Source organism: Topomyia yanbarensis, chromosome 2 (assembly GCF_030247195.1).
Source record: "Topomyia yanbarensis strain Yona2022 chromosome 2, ASM3024719v1, whole genome shotgun sequence".
NCBI classification, from domain to species: Eukaryota; Metazoa; Arthropoda; class Insecta; order Diptera; family Culicidae; genus Topomyia; species Topomyia yanbarensis.
This window is the reverse complement of record NC_080671.1, coordinates 174,042,273-174,061,183: the sequence shown is the minus strand read 5'-3', so window position 1 is coordinate 174,061,183 and position 18,911 is coordinate 174,042,273. Positions and strand designations below refer to the sequence as shown.

The following is an 18,911-nucleotide window of genomic DNA, read 5'->3' as shown; positions in this document are numbered from 1 at the left end:
TCATCAGCAGAAGACAAAAGTTAAGCCCGTACGATATTAAGCCTGTTCTAATGACCCTGCCCCTTGAGTACTATGGCTCTAATTTTCATAACTTTTCCTACCCAGTAATCTCTAGCTAATGGAGTGTCGTTAAAATGTAAAAAAAGAAAATGTGACTAACATAGTCAAAATAAAAAAGGAAAAAAGATAGAAAGAAAAATTTAAGGTGAGTTTTATAGTTTATATTCATTTTAAAGCATCGAATAGCTAGCTATAATGGTAATTTTTCCCGAAACCTTTCGCTAATAAATGAGATAATTTCGATAAAAAAAAAACTTATAACAATAGTAAGCAAACAACACCCACGCAGCCGTGACATTCACAATCATCGACCTCCAGGGATTGAAGGCCGACCACCAGAGCAATGCAACGCGAACAATCGGCAACAGACCGGTAGCGTGAGCCTTGTCTCCATGCATTCTCATTAGCGATTTCTGCCAGAAAAGCATTGCCACGCCGCACCTGCAAGCACATTATCTTTATTATAGGCACATTAAAAGGTACACAAGCTGCGACGTGACATGCTCGATTGACCACGAACAAACAAACAGACAAACCAGCAAGCAAGTTAATAACTAAAGCCTGAGAAGCCGCTTGACATTCCAAGCATATTTCCGAGCCTCGCGCAATTTCACTTTCGCGCATTTCTCGCTGTCTGCTTTCAGGCTGTGCCTTGGTGTGCACTGCTGGCTGTGTTGGCTGATCGCATCGATGTCCGATCCCCGTTCGTAGAGACACTCTTATCGTAAGATCCACTTGATGATCATCGTGAGTCTGAAGGGGTAGGCAGCGGGGGTCTTAACAACCGCGAAATTTATGCTGATCGAATTCAACGCTTTTCGGTTAGTGCAGCCATCTGTGTGCGTTTTCTTAAATTGGTGTCACCAGCCTCCTGAATGCAGCTCCTCTGTTTCTGACTGTACAGGCGATGGTGTCTTTGACCTCTACTCGGCCAGATATATCCGGCAAAATGTTGGTCATCGTATACTGTGAGATTGCGGAAGCGGTGTGACCCTTTCTGCTCGGCTGATCTTTGTCGCCGCACTCAACGCTCGGTGGTTGAATGTCACACATTCGATTCGGATGTTGGGTATGCTAATGCGGCTCGGGACGAGTTTTTTGCCCTGTCGACAAGTGGTTTGTGGAGAAATTTTTGAGAAGGACAAAAGCAAACGGATGCATAATAAATTAGTGAAAAGGTTAGAAGTGGTCGGTCGGGTGAAACTTAATGAAAAAGTGTAGTTAAGAGTACAAAGTAAGATTTGTTTTCAGGCAAGCATTCAAGTTTTTGGGGGGATTCAGCGCTGCTGGTTGCGTATCGTGTGAGTAAAAACTATGCAACTAATGTGCCATCGAAGAGTATAGACAAAAGCATTTTTCGAATCTTTTTGCTTGAAAAGTTAGATTTTACAATGGAAATCGTTAACATTAATTCTTTAGATGGTAGTTTAGACTATCGAACAGCGTTACTAATTTGAATCTAACGGCAATTTTTTGCCCTATAATTTCGACAAAAACCGTAAATCAAATTATAACATATTCTCCTTAGTGGAGATACAATTAGGTAAACAATTTTTTTTTCTACACAAAGAAGACTAGGGTTCGTCGCGGTGCGGATGTGGGCGGTAAATGGATTGTCCGCACCGCAACCGCAAAAAAATAATAAAACCGCGCCGCTTACCGCAACCGCACTTTATTTACCGCACCGCACCGCGCGGTAATGCGGTAAATGCGGTAAAATTTTTATATTTTTAAAAAATAGTGTTGGAAAATTGTTCATTTGTGTAACAGTATATAATAAAATGTTATTTTTATTCACACGAAATTTAACTTTAAGAGACTCCTCAGAATGTATTGTTTATGAAAAAATCAACTTTTTCATTTTCTATTAATAAAATTCCGTTCATTTTAAGGCAAACATTATACATTCAAAAACGTTCTACTGCAGTAATAGGAAAACTTTTATTTTAGCAACCCTTCAGTTAATTGAAAAAAGGGGAATAAAAATGTAATAAGAAATGAAGTTGCATATTTTTTTCTTTAAATTTTCATATTTTCAATGCTTTTGACATATGAAAGTAAAATGAATGATTTTCCTATTTACGTAGTAAAACCACCTTTCATTCTTAAAGGAATTTCACCAACAAAAATTTAAAGTCGAAATACCAGTACTTCTATATAGTAGCGCATATTGTATTCCAATACAGTGAAATAAAAACATATTGTATTTCATCAATAAGAACGGCGCCATATTTGACGAAAAAATTGCTGTATACATTACATCTAATCAGGTGTTCGGTCTCAATCGGTACAGAATTATTGAACATTAGAAAAACTGCAAAAAATGTATGATTTGTAGCATACAGCTGAAATGATTTTTAAAAATAGGGGGTTTTACGGACAATATATCTCAAAACTCTAATTTCCGCATTCTTCAAGAAACAGATGTATTCTCATTCAACAACTAAGATTGCTCCCTTTGAAAATGTATGAAGTGTAATTTTCCTAAGGCTAGTTCGAAAGTTCTAGCATTTAACTTTTTGAGAAAGAGTCCATTAAAATTTACTGTAGAAAAATTCACATTGAATGTACACAGCAATCAAAGAAGATAGAAATACGATGCTGATGAACGAATGATAGAATAATCATCCAAATTTGGATCCCTCCTTATTTTGGACGCTTTCATACATTTGTATCCTTTACTGCCATTATTGCAAATTCGTTTGGTTTGACGAAGATAATTTTATTCTTGGGGTTTGTGTTTAAGTCCCAGCATAATTAGTTCATCTCTAATTCCTTTAAATTAGTCAAAATTCGCAATTGAAAAATTGATATCGATAACGATTCACAATTCCACGATTACCAACAGAAATCGGGAGAAGTGATGCACTTTTAAATTGGATTTAAGAGTACAAATTTATTGTTTTTAAATGATCTAATAATTTTGTCTCTACTTGGATCTTGCATTTTATGTATTTGAAATGGTTAGTTTGTGAATTTTTACTTAGAAGTATCAAATAACTAGTCCAAAATATGTCGTAAAAATAATAGCGTCAAAATATTTCGGGCACAGCTAGATTTTCTTTTGTAATAGCAGTCTGTTTATCAATTTAGAATAATCAAAATTATCACTTTATCAATTATTTTTTGCGTTGCGGTTGCGGTAAAACCGCGCGGTAAAAGCTCTTTCCCGTACCGCATCTGCGGGAAAAAGTGTCTCACCGCACCGCAGATTTTGCGGTGCGGGTGCGGTAAATACCGCGCGGTTGCGGTAATTACCGCAACCGCGACGAACCCTAAAGAAGACATTTGTTTAAAACTACATTTGCGTATAAAGGACAAAACTCTAGTGCTGAGTCATGTCCCGCAAGAAAAGGAGTTCTGAATAAACTAATGGAGCTAGTGCCAATCCGGCGCTGGCTTAGTCCTGTCACTTATTTAGTGTCGGATTCTGATGAGAGGAGAGGGAAAGTTATTTATATTTTAGCAAAGCATGATCTGAACAAGTTTCCTGATGTTATAGAAATGAAACGTTTCATGCATTTTTTTATACATCAAAAATATAAATTTGATTTTTGAACATTGGTGTACTGTATGTTTCGAAAATTTTCCAGCTCCAGTTTATGTTTGGGAATTTCGTATGTGGCCGAATAATTCAGTTTATATTTCTGAAACCATATAGCCGATCCGTACACAATTTCACAGCAGTCTATGGTGATAATATGCCTTTCATTTGAGACTGCAAATCTGCTTAACAATCTCCGAGAAATCGATGTAAATTTGTTAATTTTATAAGAGGGTAGTTTTTCTCAGGTATGCCGGAACCGTCTATAGGAGTCGATGCTGCCAAAGAAACATTGAATGACCGTTAGTGAACTAGAACTACAAGCCCAATGCAACTACAAGTCAACGACCATACCATGTTGAAAACACCGGTTCTCGTCCGATCACCGAAGTTAAGCAACATCGGGCGCGATTAGTACGCGAGTGACCGCTTGGGAACGTCGCGTGTCGTTGGTTTTTTAAAAAACCCGGGCCCCGTGGTGGTGGAGGAAGTGGTGTGGGAAGCTGAGCTGTAAGCAACCGGGCGGGTCATAGGTGGTGGATGATGCTTAATCACGATAGCAACTAAATGTGATTCGCGACCCGAACCAGCAGCGGGAGCTGACTGCGGGTGTGGTAGGACGAGGTAGTGGGCCCTATACGTTCTAGGCCTAAATACCACATGCCCTAAAGCAGCCCTGACAAGGCGAGCCAGCGCCGCCTTTAAATAAGCGCTTAGCCCAAATCCCTCTCCTTCCGTTATCCTTCCTTCCTTCTGCGGCTGTTCGCCCATCTAAATATGGAAGCTGTTCTTCAATGTCAGCTTCTTTCACCGAACAGCCTAGATAAGCCATGTAGTGTCGGTAGTGGTTGTTTCAACCGGCTAAGAATTACACTACGGACTACCTGTTCCAGTGGTAAAAATCCACCAAACAGGGAACCCCAATTCCATAGTGTTATGCGACCCGTGCTATGGGTAAAATTGTTGAGGGGGTTTAAAATATTTTCAATGGCGAACGGAGCCTGGGAAGAGTTGGGCGAACTCCCCAGTATGCTGCATTACGCAGTGGAACGTTCACTCTACGCACCGAAGTTTTTTTTTCACCGATGATCCGCTTAATTTTGCCGAATTTTTGTTGACTGGGGGCTTGCTGAGACTCTCGGCTGATGGTAGTTCGGTGAAGTTTTGTTGAATTTCGAATATCAAATTTCGATGTGTACAGATGAACCTGCCCAGAGGCCGTGTGGTATCCGGCCAAGAATTGAGCCACTGGGGTCCTGCTCCCATGTCGTAGGCGGCGACTGAAAGTAGGAGACCCTAAGTCAAGGTGTGGTTCCGTGCCGAGGACTTGATGGCTGGAGGGTCTAAAATATGCCAGTCGCGCACGGAGCATTTTGGGTTTTGCCCTTACTGTGTTATGCGAATCTCTGACACAGTGGACCATTATTTTCTTCGCAAATCGTGGGAATCAGATGATCGTGTCCCATTTAAACCTAATATGGCTCGCTATATGCGTTAACATCCCAACTCGCTTGGTGTCCTCTAGTTGTTGTGCAATTTGTGTTGGAGATTAAATGTACAGTTCTCTAATCAACAATGGTTAGAATAGCACAAATCAATCTCCAACATAAACGTAGCAACTATGAATTTATCTCGACTCATGCAGGAAGGTAAAGCTTCCATAGCATTGGTTCAAGAACCGTATTTCCATAAAGGAAACTTCTATTTTGGAAAGTTACTTAACACTGCCTTCATTGCTTACAACAAGACAGGAATGACTAACCCACGTGAAATGCCTCGTGCTTGCATTCTTGCAAATAAGGCTATTGACGCGTGTCTCATATCGGAGCTCACAACTCGCGATATCTGTGTTGTCACAGTTACACTGTATACATATATATATATATATATATATATATATATATATATATATATATATATATATATATATATATATATATATATATATATATATATATATATATATATATATATATATATATATATATATATATATATATATATATATATATATATATATATATATATATATATATATATATATATATATATATATATATATATATATATATATATATATATATATATATATATATATATATATATATATATATATATATATATATATATATATATATTGTTCAGCATACCTACCGCGTAACGAGTCATATCCTTCTGATGATTTCAAAAGCGTTGTATCATATTGTAGCAGAAATGGGCTTCCGCTAATTGTCGGCAGTGATGCGAATGCTCATCACATCATTTGGGGCAGCTCAGACATCAATGTGAGAGGCTCTGAACTGATGGAGTACATAAGTACTACAAATCTCCATATTCTGAATGTGGGAAACCGACCAACTTTTGCGAGGTCTGGGAGGGAGGAGGTGTTAGACATAACACTTTGCTCTGATAGAATTTTGCATGAGCTGGGAAATTGGCAGGTTCCAAATGAAACTGAACCGTCTCTATCCGATCATAAATATATATTTTTCGATCATTTTGATGTCACCTTCAATGTGGTGACATATCGTAATCCTAAATCTACAAACTCTTTTTGGAAAACTTGGCGACTAAATTTCATGGATATTTTCCAACAATTAGTCAACTAGACGACTTAGATGACGTCGTGGATACGACAAACTCATTCATATTAGCATCCTACGAAGAAGCTTGTCCACTTCGTACTGTTAAATCGACTAGGGGAACCCCTTGGTGGATGGCTGAGCTTGAAAGAATGAAGAAAGTTATGAGAAGAGCTTGGAACCGGCGTCAGCGTGATGACTCCAGGGCTTTCATGTCAGCTCGTAGTGCATATAAGAAATGTCTTAGATCTTCAGAATGGGCTGGCTGGCAAAGCCTATGCACTAATATCTCTAGTCTGAACGAGGCTAGCAGGTTAAATAAAATTCTCTCCAAATCGAATGATTTTCAGATGAACTCCTTAAAAACCAGAGATGGTGTTTATGTGACGGACGAAAAAGATGTTCTTAATTGTTTCGTCGACACACACTTACCAGGTTGTTTCGATCCGGAGTTGAGCAATGTTCACAGATCTCATTCTGGTGATTCGGACTCAGGACATTGGTTTCCACTGAATCGGTCAAGTGGGCAGTTGACAGCTTTGCTCCATACAAATCACCCGGAAAAGATGAAATACTTCCCGTGCTACTGCAAAAGGGATTTGATATTCTTAAACATGTCTTGAAAAAGATTTTGCTTTCCAGTCTTGCTACCGGGTATATCCCGAAAGCATGGCGAGAAATAACTGTTAGATTTATTCCCAAAGGGGGGTGCTCAAGCTATGAAGAAGCCAAGTGTTTTAGGCCTATCAGCTTAAGTTCTTTTCTTCTGAAATCCAATACTGTCATACGGATGCCTTGTGTGGTGGCAGAGGGGAAGGTGGTGACAGTCCAGTCAAAGCTAAACCATCTGCAAAGAATGGCGCTCATGGCGTTGACTGGTGCTTTCACCATGACTCCGACTACTGCTCTTGAGGCACTTCTAAATATCAAACCATTACACATACACCTCAAACGAGAAGAAATATCATGTGCATACAGACTGAAGGTTACTGGGCTTTGGAACAGTAATCATGTTGATCTTGCTACCAGTCATACACGATTGTGGTCACAAATGGTTACATGGGGTGAAGATATTCTTGCTCCAGCGATATTACACTCATATGTAGTTTTCCTTACAGGACATTCCATGTAACGATTCCCTCTCGAGAGGAGTGGTTGTCTGGCTTTATGGAAATACAACAACAAACGCAAGTGGTCTGTTACACTGACGGTTCTCTGATGGAGGTACGTGCTGGTCCTGGTGTCTACTGTCTTGAAATGAGATTGGAACAATCTCACTCACTAGGTAGATACTGTACTGTATTCCAAGCAGAAATCTTTGCGATTATGTGCGGGGTGCAATCGGCTCTTCAACTGAGTTTGTCCGGCAGAGTTATAAACTTCTGCTCCGACAGTCAGGCTGCAATCAAGGCCCTTAGCTCAGACAAATCCCGGTCCAAGCCAGTGATCGCGTGCCGAACCCAAATCGAAGAACTAAGCATTGTCAACACTATCTACCTTGTCTGGGTGCCCGGACATTGCGGTATTACTGGAAATGAATGGGCTGACAAATTGGCCAGGGCAGGTTCAGCGATTGACTTCGTTGATCCTGAGCCCGCGCTGCCAATTTCGACAAGTTGGATAAAGGAAAAAATACGGTCCTGGGCTTCGTCCGAGCACCGCAACTATTGGAGAAACCTACGAACGTGTCGCCAAACAAAGGCGTTTCTAGAACAACCATGCCCAGTGGTTTCGAAAAATCTCTTACATTTTTCGAAGCTCCACTGCGACATGCTGACCAGGGCTTTAACCGGCCACTGCAAACTCAATTATCACATGGCAACTATTCAGCGCGCTGGGTCTTTTCCATGTGATCTTTGTGAATCCGACTACGGAACCTCATATCATCTGATATGCAACTGTCCAGTGGTAGCGCAATTGCGATTTCGAGTCTTCAGCCGTCCTTATATAGACGAAACCATGTTTGGACGACTGAAACTCAGAGACATACTAAAGTTTCTTATCCAGTGTGGTAAAAAGCTTTAGGCTCATTCGCAGGCAAGTTGAACTACTTGTGAGTTTAACTTACCTGTTGTTTATTTTTGTTTTGTGCTGTTATTTTTCCCACCCTTCCAAATCTACTTCCCCACACCTCCTTGTCCTTTCCTTCCGCTCAGGAAATGATGAAAACACACGGCAAGGCACAAATCCCCAACTACATACGGGGAACGTGCCATTTGAGCCAATATATTCTGATTCCTGATAGTGAACTAGAACTACAAGCCTAAGCAATAGGGCTCACAATTTCGAAAAATTTTCGCCTTCTTACAACTATAATTCGGGAACTGGAAGTTGGATACATGAAAAATCAATAGCAGCCGATGGGAACGTTGGAGCTCTCATTTAAAACTAAGTTTATGAAAATCGGTCCAGAAAATTCCGAGAAGCCGATGTGGGCAAACTATAACTAGATTTTCTATGAGAGTGTACTTTTCAATTCGTAACTCCGGAACCAGAAGTCGGATTAAAATGATTCAATGGAAGCCGCCGATGGGAACATTGTACCTTCCATTTGCGACTAAGTTTGTGAAAATCGGCTCAGCCATCTCCGAGAAACCAATGTGGACAATTTGTTAACAACAGGGGCAGCAGGGACAGGATGGACAGGAATCTAAGGGCTTAACGAACCGGCCTTAACAGTCTTGCTGCGAGTTGGAGAGTCTTGTTAGGATGTGGTGGGGTTTAGATTGGGCTCTGCTAAACCTATAAAAAGTCATAACTCCGAAAGAAGCTCCGGAGAAGCGAGTGTGTGTCGCTTCTGCGAAAATAATAATCTAAGATCTTAGTAATAAAAGCACTCTAGCCCAACCGGCACGTCAGGATCGACGCCAACGTCAACGGACAGGACACGAATCGCGAATCGGACGGCAGCTTTGGGTTGACAGGCGTGTTGTTCTACTCCCTGAGTAAGGTAGGATGACACCTACTTGAAATGGCGAGTGTGCTAACAGCACGGCTGCCTACGTCCCAACCAAATCCTGGCAGGTCTCCGAGTACGTTCAAAGCTCGTTACCATTTAGTTGATAGTACTAGGTTAGGTTAGAGCATTCCTGATTTTAGGCCGGATTTTAGGATTTCCGGCTCTGAACACTCCACGAAGGATAGTGTCAACCCTAGCGTGACCTTCCTGCCGCCAAGATTTTAGTATGAATAGATAATTCATAACTCATGGGATCACGAGAGGAGACAATGTACAACGATTGGAGATAGCAGCCCGGAGTTGGGACACAACAAATTTGAGACAACCAATAAAACAAATGAGGAGGACGCGATTTGCAAGGAGTGGTAAGCTGCAGAGATCAACGGTTACGCCACATGGTAGCCACAGAAAGTACTAGCAGCGGCTTGGTACAGAGTGAGCCACGAGTAAACCAACGCGGAATGGAGTTACCGAATCGAGTGTTCACCTCGAGATCAGGTAGCGACACAACCAATAATGACCCACATCTGGGAAAGTAATACTTGACGGAGGCGACGAAAAAGGTCGACGAGCTCTATGAGCTCGTGAAGGACAAGCACAATGTGCACAATACGATGAAGCAGCTGGTGACGATTATCAAATCGGCCGTAACAACTGCTGAACGTGAGCAGAAGGCGCTCTTGATGAGAGCTGAATCAGCCGAAAAAGCTCTGATGGAAACCGTAGAACACGCGACGGCAGAAACTGAGGTGACATCGAAGAATCACCACAATGCTCGCTCGATGAAAAGAGTGATGGACACGCCGGGTGAGCAAGAGGACCTGAAAAAGCAGAAGAGCGAGCTTGCAGGCTCGATCGACCAGAGGAACGTTGGGAAAGGCCGTGGTTGGCGTATGGTGGGAAGCCAGCAGGCGAATGGGAGGAAACGGAAACAAAAGGAAGAAAAGAAGAAGAAACAAGAGAAGAAAAATAAACCGAAGCCTTCTTGAGCGAGGTACAAGGGCGATGCACTGATCATCCTACGCCGCTCTTCTCAAGAAAGTGAGAGAGCACCCAGAGTTGAAGGAGCTGGGAGAGAACGTCGTTAAAACGAGATGCACTCAGAAGGGCGAGATGATCTTCGAGTTGAAAAAGAATCCTTGCATCAAGAGCTCGTTCTACCGCGAACTCTTTGCTAAATCCTTGGGTAGCGAAGCAAACGTGAGAGCTCTGTCGCAGGAAGCCGTAGTCGAATGCAAGGGTGTAGACGAGATAACGACCGTCGAAGAACTGAAGGGCGCACAGATCGAGCAGTGCAAACTGGACGTACCGGCGACTATCAAGATTTGGAAATACGGAGGCACTCAAGGCAGCGATTCGACTACCAGTGGTCGTTACCAACAAACTGGCGGAGACCGGCAAGATAAAAGTCGGATGGTCGGTGTGCTCGTCGAGAGTCGCTCCGCGAGTTACCACACAGATGGTGCGATGTTACAGGTGCTTGGACCTCGGACATCAGGTGAGGAATTGCAAGGGCCCGGACAGGTCTGCACTGGGTCGAAAATGCAGAGAAAAGGGGCTAGAGACTGCACCAAGCAATTAAGGTGCATGATCTGTAAACCGGAGGACGGAAACGACAACACGACGGGCGGTTTCAAACGCCCTGCGTACAAAACGGCGAAGGCAGGCCAACAATGATAGAGATAACCCAGGGCATAGCCCAACAGCAGCGAAGTGTGACGTTACAATTATTGCAGAGCCGTATCGTTTTCCTCCCGATAACGGTAACTGGGTGGTTAATAATGCAGGGATGGCTATAATCCAAGTAATGGGCGGCTTTCCTGTTCAAGAAGTGATGGATAACACACACGAAGGCTTCGTGATCGCCAGGATCAATGGCGTATTCGTCTGCAGCTGCTATGCTCCCCCAAGATGGACACCAGAGCAGTACAACCGGATGCTGGATGCACTAACCGACTCGTTAGTCGGACGAACGCTAGTTGTTATAGGAAGAGACTTTAACGCTTGGGCCGTAGAGCGAGGTACCAGGCTGACCAACGTAAGAGGTTACAGCTTGTTGGAAGCCTTGACGAAGCTGGATGTGAGACTGTGCAACGAAGGTTCCGCCACCACATTTCGTAAAGACGGTCGAGAATCCATCATTGACATAACATACTGCAGCCCATCGTTGATGGATAACATCAATCGGCGAGTTAGTGAGCAGTACACGCATAGTGACCACCAAGCGATCTACTACACGATTGGTCAGCGAAATTGTACGGTAACACCGAGAGTGAGGACCAGTGAGCGGAAGTGGAAAATAAAGAACTTCGACAAGGACGTTTTTGTGGAAGCACTTCATGCTGACAGCGTCACTCCAATTCTGAGTGACGTTGAGCTGTCGGAAACAGTAGCTAGAGCATGTGATGTACAATGCCGAGGAAAATGGACCCGAGAAACTCACCGGCTCTTCTGGGCTGCCTGCCAAAAAGCCAGAAGACGCGTTCAGAGAGCAAGATCTGAGGCGGTCAGAGAAGGGTGTAAGGTAACATTCCGGTCGACCAGCGCCGCTTTTAAACGCGAGATGTTAAGCAAGTCCACCTGCTACAAGGAGCGGTGCAGAGAAGTAGACGCTAATCCCTGGGGCAATGCTTACCGTGCCGTTATGGCCAGGATCAAGGGTCCAATGACGCCAGTCAAAATATGCACCGACAAACTGAAAATTATCGTGGAGGGTCTTTATCCGAAGAATGAAGGGATGAAATCAAAAAAAGCTACCGGACCGGATGGTATCCCTAATACGGCACTGAAGACTGCGATCCTGGCGTTTCCGGACATGTTCAGTATAATCCTACAGAAATACCTGGACGAAGGCTACTTCCAGGATAGATGGAAGATCCAAAAGATGGTGTTGCTGCCAAAACCAGCTAAACTACTAGGAGATCCAGCATCGTATCGGCCTAATGCCTGCTGGATACTCTCGGTAAGCTCCTGGAAAGGGCCATCCTCAACATGCTGACGACTTACGCTGAAAGGCAAGTTGCAGCTGGTTTACCAGAAGACTGAGGTAGTGCCGGTCAGCAACCGTAAAAAATCCAGCGTGTCGGGTTCAGCGTCGGGGGACAATCCATCCCTGGGTGTGATGGTCGACAATCGGTTAAATTACAACACCTATGTCGACTATATGTGTGAGAAGGAAGGCTGCAAGGACAACTAACGAATTGATAAAGATCATGCCGAATAACGGAGGAGCGGGATGGCGTACCGGCCTGGGCTACTGCGCTGAACTCAAAGCGGAACCGGATGAAGTTGACAAGCACGTTTCGCTTAATGGCTGTTCGCGAGTGTGTACAGAACGATATCGTTGGAGGCGGTATGCGTGGTCGGAGCGGACTTGTTGGCTAAGTGGCAGCAAGAGTGGAACGACACGGAGAAAGGAAGGTAAACCCACCGACTCATCCCAAATGTGTCTGTTTGGGTACATAGTACAAGTATGGAGAGGTGAACTTCCATTTGACAGAGTTTTTGTCCGGGCATGTATGCTTCCGGAAGTGCCTGCATCGATTTGGACATGCTTCGTCACCGCTTTGTCCGGAGTGTGTGAACGTGCAAGAGACACCCGAACACGTGGTTCGAAGAAATCCGAAGGAGTATGCCTGGTGTATCGGTGGACAATATCGTCGAAGAGATGTGCCACAACGAGCATATCTGGGATACTGTCAACGAAGTGGTAACGAGTATACTCTCCGAGCTGCAGAGAAATTGGCGAATGGACCAACAAAGTAGCGCCATTGGCTAGAACGCCGCTGTGGAAGCACAAGTCGGGCAAATTCATCTGCCGGGTAACTCTCTGACGCTGTAAACTGGGGACCAGTTGAGTAGTACGCGATGTAGCACCGGGTTTGGGTCTTCGGGGCGTCAGACGTCAGGCTTCAGCGGAATCGCTGAACCGACCTCGACATCTTACTGAGTAGCTCGTGAGTAGGCTAGATCCACCACTGGCGATTAGACCGAGTAGACCGTGTGCAATAGCTATAGTGGGTCGTTGGGGCACCAGTGAATCGAATGCTACGATCCACCCGGAATCGCTGGATGAACCCTAGCACTTACTGGCTCGCTCGTTGAGTAAACTAGGTCTACCGCCGGGAACTAGATCGAGTAGACGAAGCGGGGAGCTAAATGGATCACAGAAACGAACATGTATATCGGTAGCAATCTACGCGGAGGAATTTACGGTAGGGTAGATTCGCGGCCATGAACCACCCGAGAGAATCGTGACGGAAAGGGGAACTAACTGGCTCACGAAATAAACACTGGTAACCAAAGACATTCCGTTGTCGGGGAACTCTCAGTCGGAGAAGGATATTATTCGAGTTGATCTCGATAAAGCTGGGAGAGAAATGGCTCAAGGGAGCGGGTATCGGCCTCGGGAGAAATTCCTCCGTTGGAGAATTATCGGTCGGAGTAGGGTGAGTTCACCGTTGGTGACTATCCAAGTAGATCGTGATATGGCCGGGAGCTGAATGACTCTCGGAAACATGAGCTAAATGGCTGAAGGAATCAGCACCTAACGACTCACGGGGTCGAGAGCTAAACGGCGATGTAAGTGGAAGACAAGAAGTAAGAGGAGAATCGAGAGTTAAATCAAAGCTCATAGGTCAAGACATTCCAGCAACCAAGTGAGGCTCCGAGATAGAACAGAAGAAAGAGGTGCGACGAAAGAACAACGATACCCTTCCCCCACTAAGTAATACTTTGACGTAGTTTCGTGGGAAAGAAGAGCGCAAAAAAGTAAGGATTGTTTTAGTGGATAGGCACGAACGTGAGTCGTGAGTACAACACAGTGCCAATACACTACAGGCCAGTTCTCGGTTTTTGGAGCAATTTCTTATGTGAGAAATGCAAAACGTGATTGTTCCAGAATTTGTGGCAAGATATTCTCGAATTTGACAACATATTTTTTTATGTACTAGCGTACAATATTAGACAATAAATAATAATAATAGATATTTATAAGATAATATTAAATAATATTTGGTACTAGACATCCACATAATAAAATACAGTAGCAAGTTTGTTTCTCGAATTCTCATAGAAATAAACTAATTTTACTTGCACCATCCTTGTCTACTGGACAGTGAATTTGATAATCTGATGATATTATTCTCTCATTAGGAGTACTAAGAAACCTCCATGGGTTGAATACGATTATGAAAATAGCGAAATATTACGCCCATTTCTGTGTGTTAGCCAATCAATAAACTCAATTACGCTTCATACTTCCGACGAAAGGCCAAAAGTCACTTAAATCCTGAGAAACCACTAGAAGACCACCGCCGCCGAACAATACTTACGGCTCAGCTAGTGGCCACCGGATCAATAACCTCCACGTCGAATGATTTGTGCACGCTACTGACGGACTCTCGAATCAACAGGTTTCGTCTTCACTTTTCTACCGCGCCGAATCCACGTTGGCAGTGAATAAAAAAAAAAAACCGCCAAGAAATATGTTTATAGAGGATCACGCTTTTGGCGGCACGAAATAATTTATTTCACCACTATTCAAACATCGATTCTGATGGCTACGTGTGTGCGCCCGACTGAAAACAACATTCACCGCAGCATCAGTCTGCCACAGGAAAGATTCGCAGAAGATGCGCAGTGACTACTCAAGCCTGGTTCCTCCCCGGTGTGCGGTGTGTCGGCATGGAATCGCGATTTACTGCATGCCGCGGTCAGTGGCAGCTGTCCGTATGCAGGATGTAACTGTCTAAACGATGGCTGCCTTTTTTTGTCTGGTCCCGAGCATGCGCCGCCGCGATGGTTCAACAAAGCACCGACCGGTTAGCAGAAACCTTTCGCCTGATACATAAACAACTTCAATGCAAAGGTTGCTTAGCAAGCGGGCAACCCGTCTCGCATCACTATGTCGCATAAATTGATTTTTGTTTAAATCCGCTTCTAAATTTAACCTTTCCCAATATGTTCACAGTTTTACATTCAAATATGCCAATTACCTGTTGCAATTACTATCGGAAATTGGCTTAAAAGATTACATCAATCAAATATGAAACACTAAATACGCAACCAAGGACATAAGCCAAATCACTTCACCCAACACTCAATGACAGTTCAACTTTCAAACAATGACCGCGCAGGAAAAGCCACATTAGTAACCCATTTATTTGAAATTCCAAAATTGATGCAATGCAGTCACAGCATAGCCTATCTAACGGCACGGCCGTGGGCGCAATCACACACTATTTATGCCGATTGTTGATGCATTAATTCGTGAAGCGATTCATAAAATAATAATCGCCATATTTTTCGCAAAATGTGCACGTCCATCAGGTGTCTTAATAGTGAGCTTAATAAAAATGACGCAAGCTTGTTGCTGTCTGCGAACCCTCTGTGAAACGGATTAACCTATGTATTTTCGAAATGTTTACCACTAACCGGTGCTATCTGAAACGAGCATAAAGGTGCGAAACTACGAACAGATAAAAAGCAATCACAACGTAAATCATTGCTATTCATAAACCATATAGCAGCGATGGCCTGGTTCACGTACTGTAACGATAACACCAATGGTAACTTTTCTGAATTTCCATATTTGGGGCACTCATGGTCGGGTAGATATTTGGAGGATTATATTTATTATTTAGTTTTATATTTTTCTGATAAAACTCAGGATATGGGATGCTGTTGTGAATATTGGGGCTTTAACCTTGGGTCGTTCGATTATTGGCGATTCTACGTTGAAACCGCTCACAGATAGCGCTGGAAGCAAAGTGTTGCTGATTTGATTCTGTTCTGTCATAGTGCATATATTTTCTGTAAACATTGGTAAAAAAATAACTTTTAAACACCAAATCACCGATCAATTTGTCTATAATTGTTTATGAAAATGATGGAAAACCATCATTTTATAAGATGATGAGAAAACATCTTGCGAAAAGCGTGTAAAACATAGTGGTTTCTAATATTATTCGCAGAGCTATATGTGTGCTGTTCCGAAATGCAATTAGTTGAGCACAGTACCTGCCGCACATCATTTACCGTTCCTCCTAAGTTAAGATAAACCTTAATGAGATGGTGTAAATTCATGAAACTCTCCAGATCACGCGAGGAAAGAATATATCCGGCTAATAGGAAAGTGTCAGCTTTGTATCATACACAGCCGATCCTTCTCTCTGATAGTCATCACTGAATCTCCTACGTAGTCCAAAATATGAAGGAGTTTGACATTGGTTTCGAGATGGAACTTCATTTATGGACCGATTTTTTTAACCACAATAATACCCCGATAACAAATCGAAGAAGTGTATGAACCAAATGGTTGCAAATGGCTGTAATTTCAGAATAATTGCAAATAAAACTAAATTTCTTACTCGTTTCATTCATATTTTGGCAGTGGTAAGCTTTTTCCGAGAAGAAAATGAAGTTTTTGTTGTAAGCTACGACTCACTTGCGGGTGAAAAAAGCAAATCGCCAATAGGCACAAGAAGTTTTAGACTCTTATTTTTTTTTGGTTCCTACGGATCAGTTGCTGTTTTGATCGCTCCGGATATTTTGTTGTTTTTTACTACTATGTGAAATTCTGATCGATGGTTTTTATCAATCGTCTTAGAGGTTTATTTTTACTGTCAATTTAGTGAAGTTGCAAAGTGTTTCCTGTTTGTTTTAGCATTGTGAAAAAAATAGCGAAGAAGGCAATTGGTCAAACCAAAGACGATGTTTTAAATATAACACTCAGAGAGCAAAACAGTGAATTTGACTGCACGGTTTACCAAGTTATTTTATCTGTTTTGGTAACCAGGAGTTTAGTCTAATTAGTGAGTGACTTGTTGTTTTAATGAATGCTTGACGAATTTATATTAAGAAATATTTCGCAAAATACACAATCACAACTCTAAAACGCATTAATTCACGTAACTGAGCCTGCGTATATGTTTTCGTTGCAATAGAGCAGATATATCGGAAATACAGTTGATGAGTAATAGCAATATTGTCGCACAACTGGCACTTTGCTGATGCTATTCAAAATTAATATTTATGACGAATATCATGATAATAGAAGAAAACTAGTCGATAAATTTATAATGTCCAGATTTTGTACCTACCAGTTATATAAATGAAGAGTGGACAATTGATTAATTGCTTTGTAATGTTTAAAATGTGTTTTAATTTACTCGTAGTTTGTTTGTACACGCAGAAAAAAGATTTTTAGGTTCAATAAAAATATAGATTAAATTCAATACATAAAATTATTGGTCGGGTGACAATAAGTTTATTTATTAAATTCAATAACATTTATTTATTGTTTCAATAAAAGAAACTATTATTCCATTTTTTAACAAATATTTTATTGAAATCAAAACAAAATTGTTGAAATCAAATTTTTATTGAAAGCAAAAATTTATTGTTGCATCAATAAAAAATGTTTTCGGACCAATAAGTTTGTTGCTTGAAGTAATAAACAATAAATGATTGGATTCAAAAACACATATTTTTGGTTTAACTTTGCTTAATTTTTCTGCGTGTATCATTAAAGTTATGTAGTATGTATGCATATAAAGTTTACACTCTTCGTATGTAAACATAATTACATGCATTTCTGTTTACTTCAATCTCAATACTCCCAACGAGTTACTTTTTAAATCCGCTATGTTTGTTTACATTGCTCGTTTGGAACCGTTGTTTTGGGTTCGATTGGAACTTTTGGCTTCAGTCTTCCCGCATTTCTACACAATCATCTCTGGGCCAAACTTGTGCTGCTCATCCACCAAATATTCCCTAAACTGCAGCGCCACCTAAATCTGATTGTAGGCATTGTCAGATCTGTGCGCACTATGGTAACTGCAACATTGTTACGGTTCCACCTCTAACGCCTTGGATATATCTTCCCCGCTTTCATTCAAGCATTAGCAAGGAGATGGTCGAAAAAATACCACAGAAACACTAAACTGCAACGACGAATATTGAAGTTATTCCGCTCAACGAGCCGTGTTAAATAAATGAATTAAAAATAAAGTTATTCCGCTGGTGAAAAAATGAATTGACGTCAGTACTTTAAACTTTACAACCTTTAACGTCTGAATTCATCCCAAAATACCACACAATTCTAATCCAAACATATGGTGGAAGGCACACTTTTCCAGGAATTTGAGGATAGCCGTACTCAGAACATATGATGGCTGCCGACCGATTTCCCTCTGCCTTTCATGCAATCGGTTGATTCAACCCGGCCCATCTACGACTAACTCGAAGACTCCGCAAGGACCTCACAAAACGCGAGTGAATAAAAAATGACTAAAAAATCAACGTTGTGAGCTTCATTACGACCACAAAATGGCTCTCGAATTCACCGGATGCGAATCCAATTAATTGACAATGTACACTCTTCAGTTTTTTATTTTGCCGATCGTAATCTGATTGGTTGCATGTAGTGACAGGCGTATCGCAGCTGTGTGTGTCACCATACGCTCTCCTCAACCTGATTGACATCGAGTCTTTTCCCATGTTACATTTCTCTAATAGTGGATCGTAATATAAAAAGGTGTGGCAGAACATACGGTTTGTTTGTTCTGGAAAACAAAAATATGTAGAAGCAAAATGGGTCGGCGGCATAGCGTTTACACGATTCAAGTGGAACTGAACGAACTAGAGTCTGTATACAATATAGAGTCCCGTACAGAGGAATGCGCAACACTGCGTGGAATACAGACTATTTTTTTCTGGCAACCGTAATATTTGTTGTAACTTTGAGTGACTTTGATCAATTCAC

The 18,911-nt window shown here is 42.0% G+C and overlaps 1 protein-coding gene and 1 pseudogene across 1 annotated transcript in view; one reads left to right on the top strand and one right to left on the bottom strand.

Annotated features, from left to right (window-relative positions):
• The window catches only part of LOC131682162 (putative uncharacterized protein DDB_G0271606), a 213,453-nt gene that overhangs the window by 107,279 nt on the left and 87,263 nt on the right, over positions 1–18,911 (bottom strand). The gene's annotated exons all lie outside the window — the stretch shown is intronic.
• On the top strand, positions 3,945–4,059 carry LOC131686397 (5S ribosomal RNA; annotated as a pseudogene).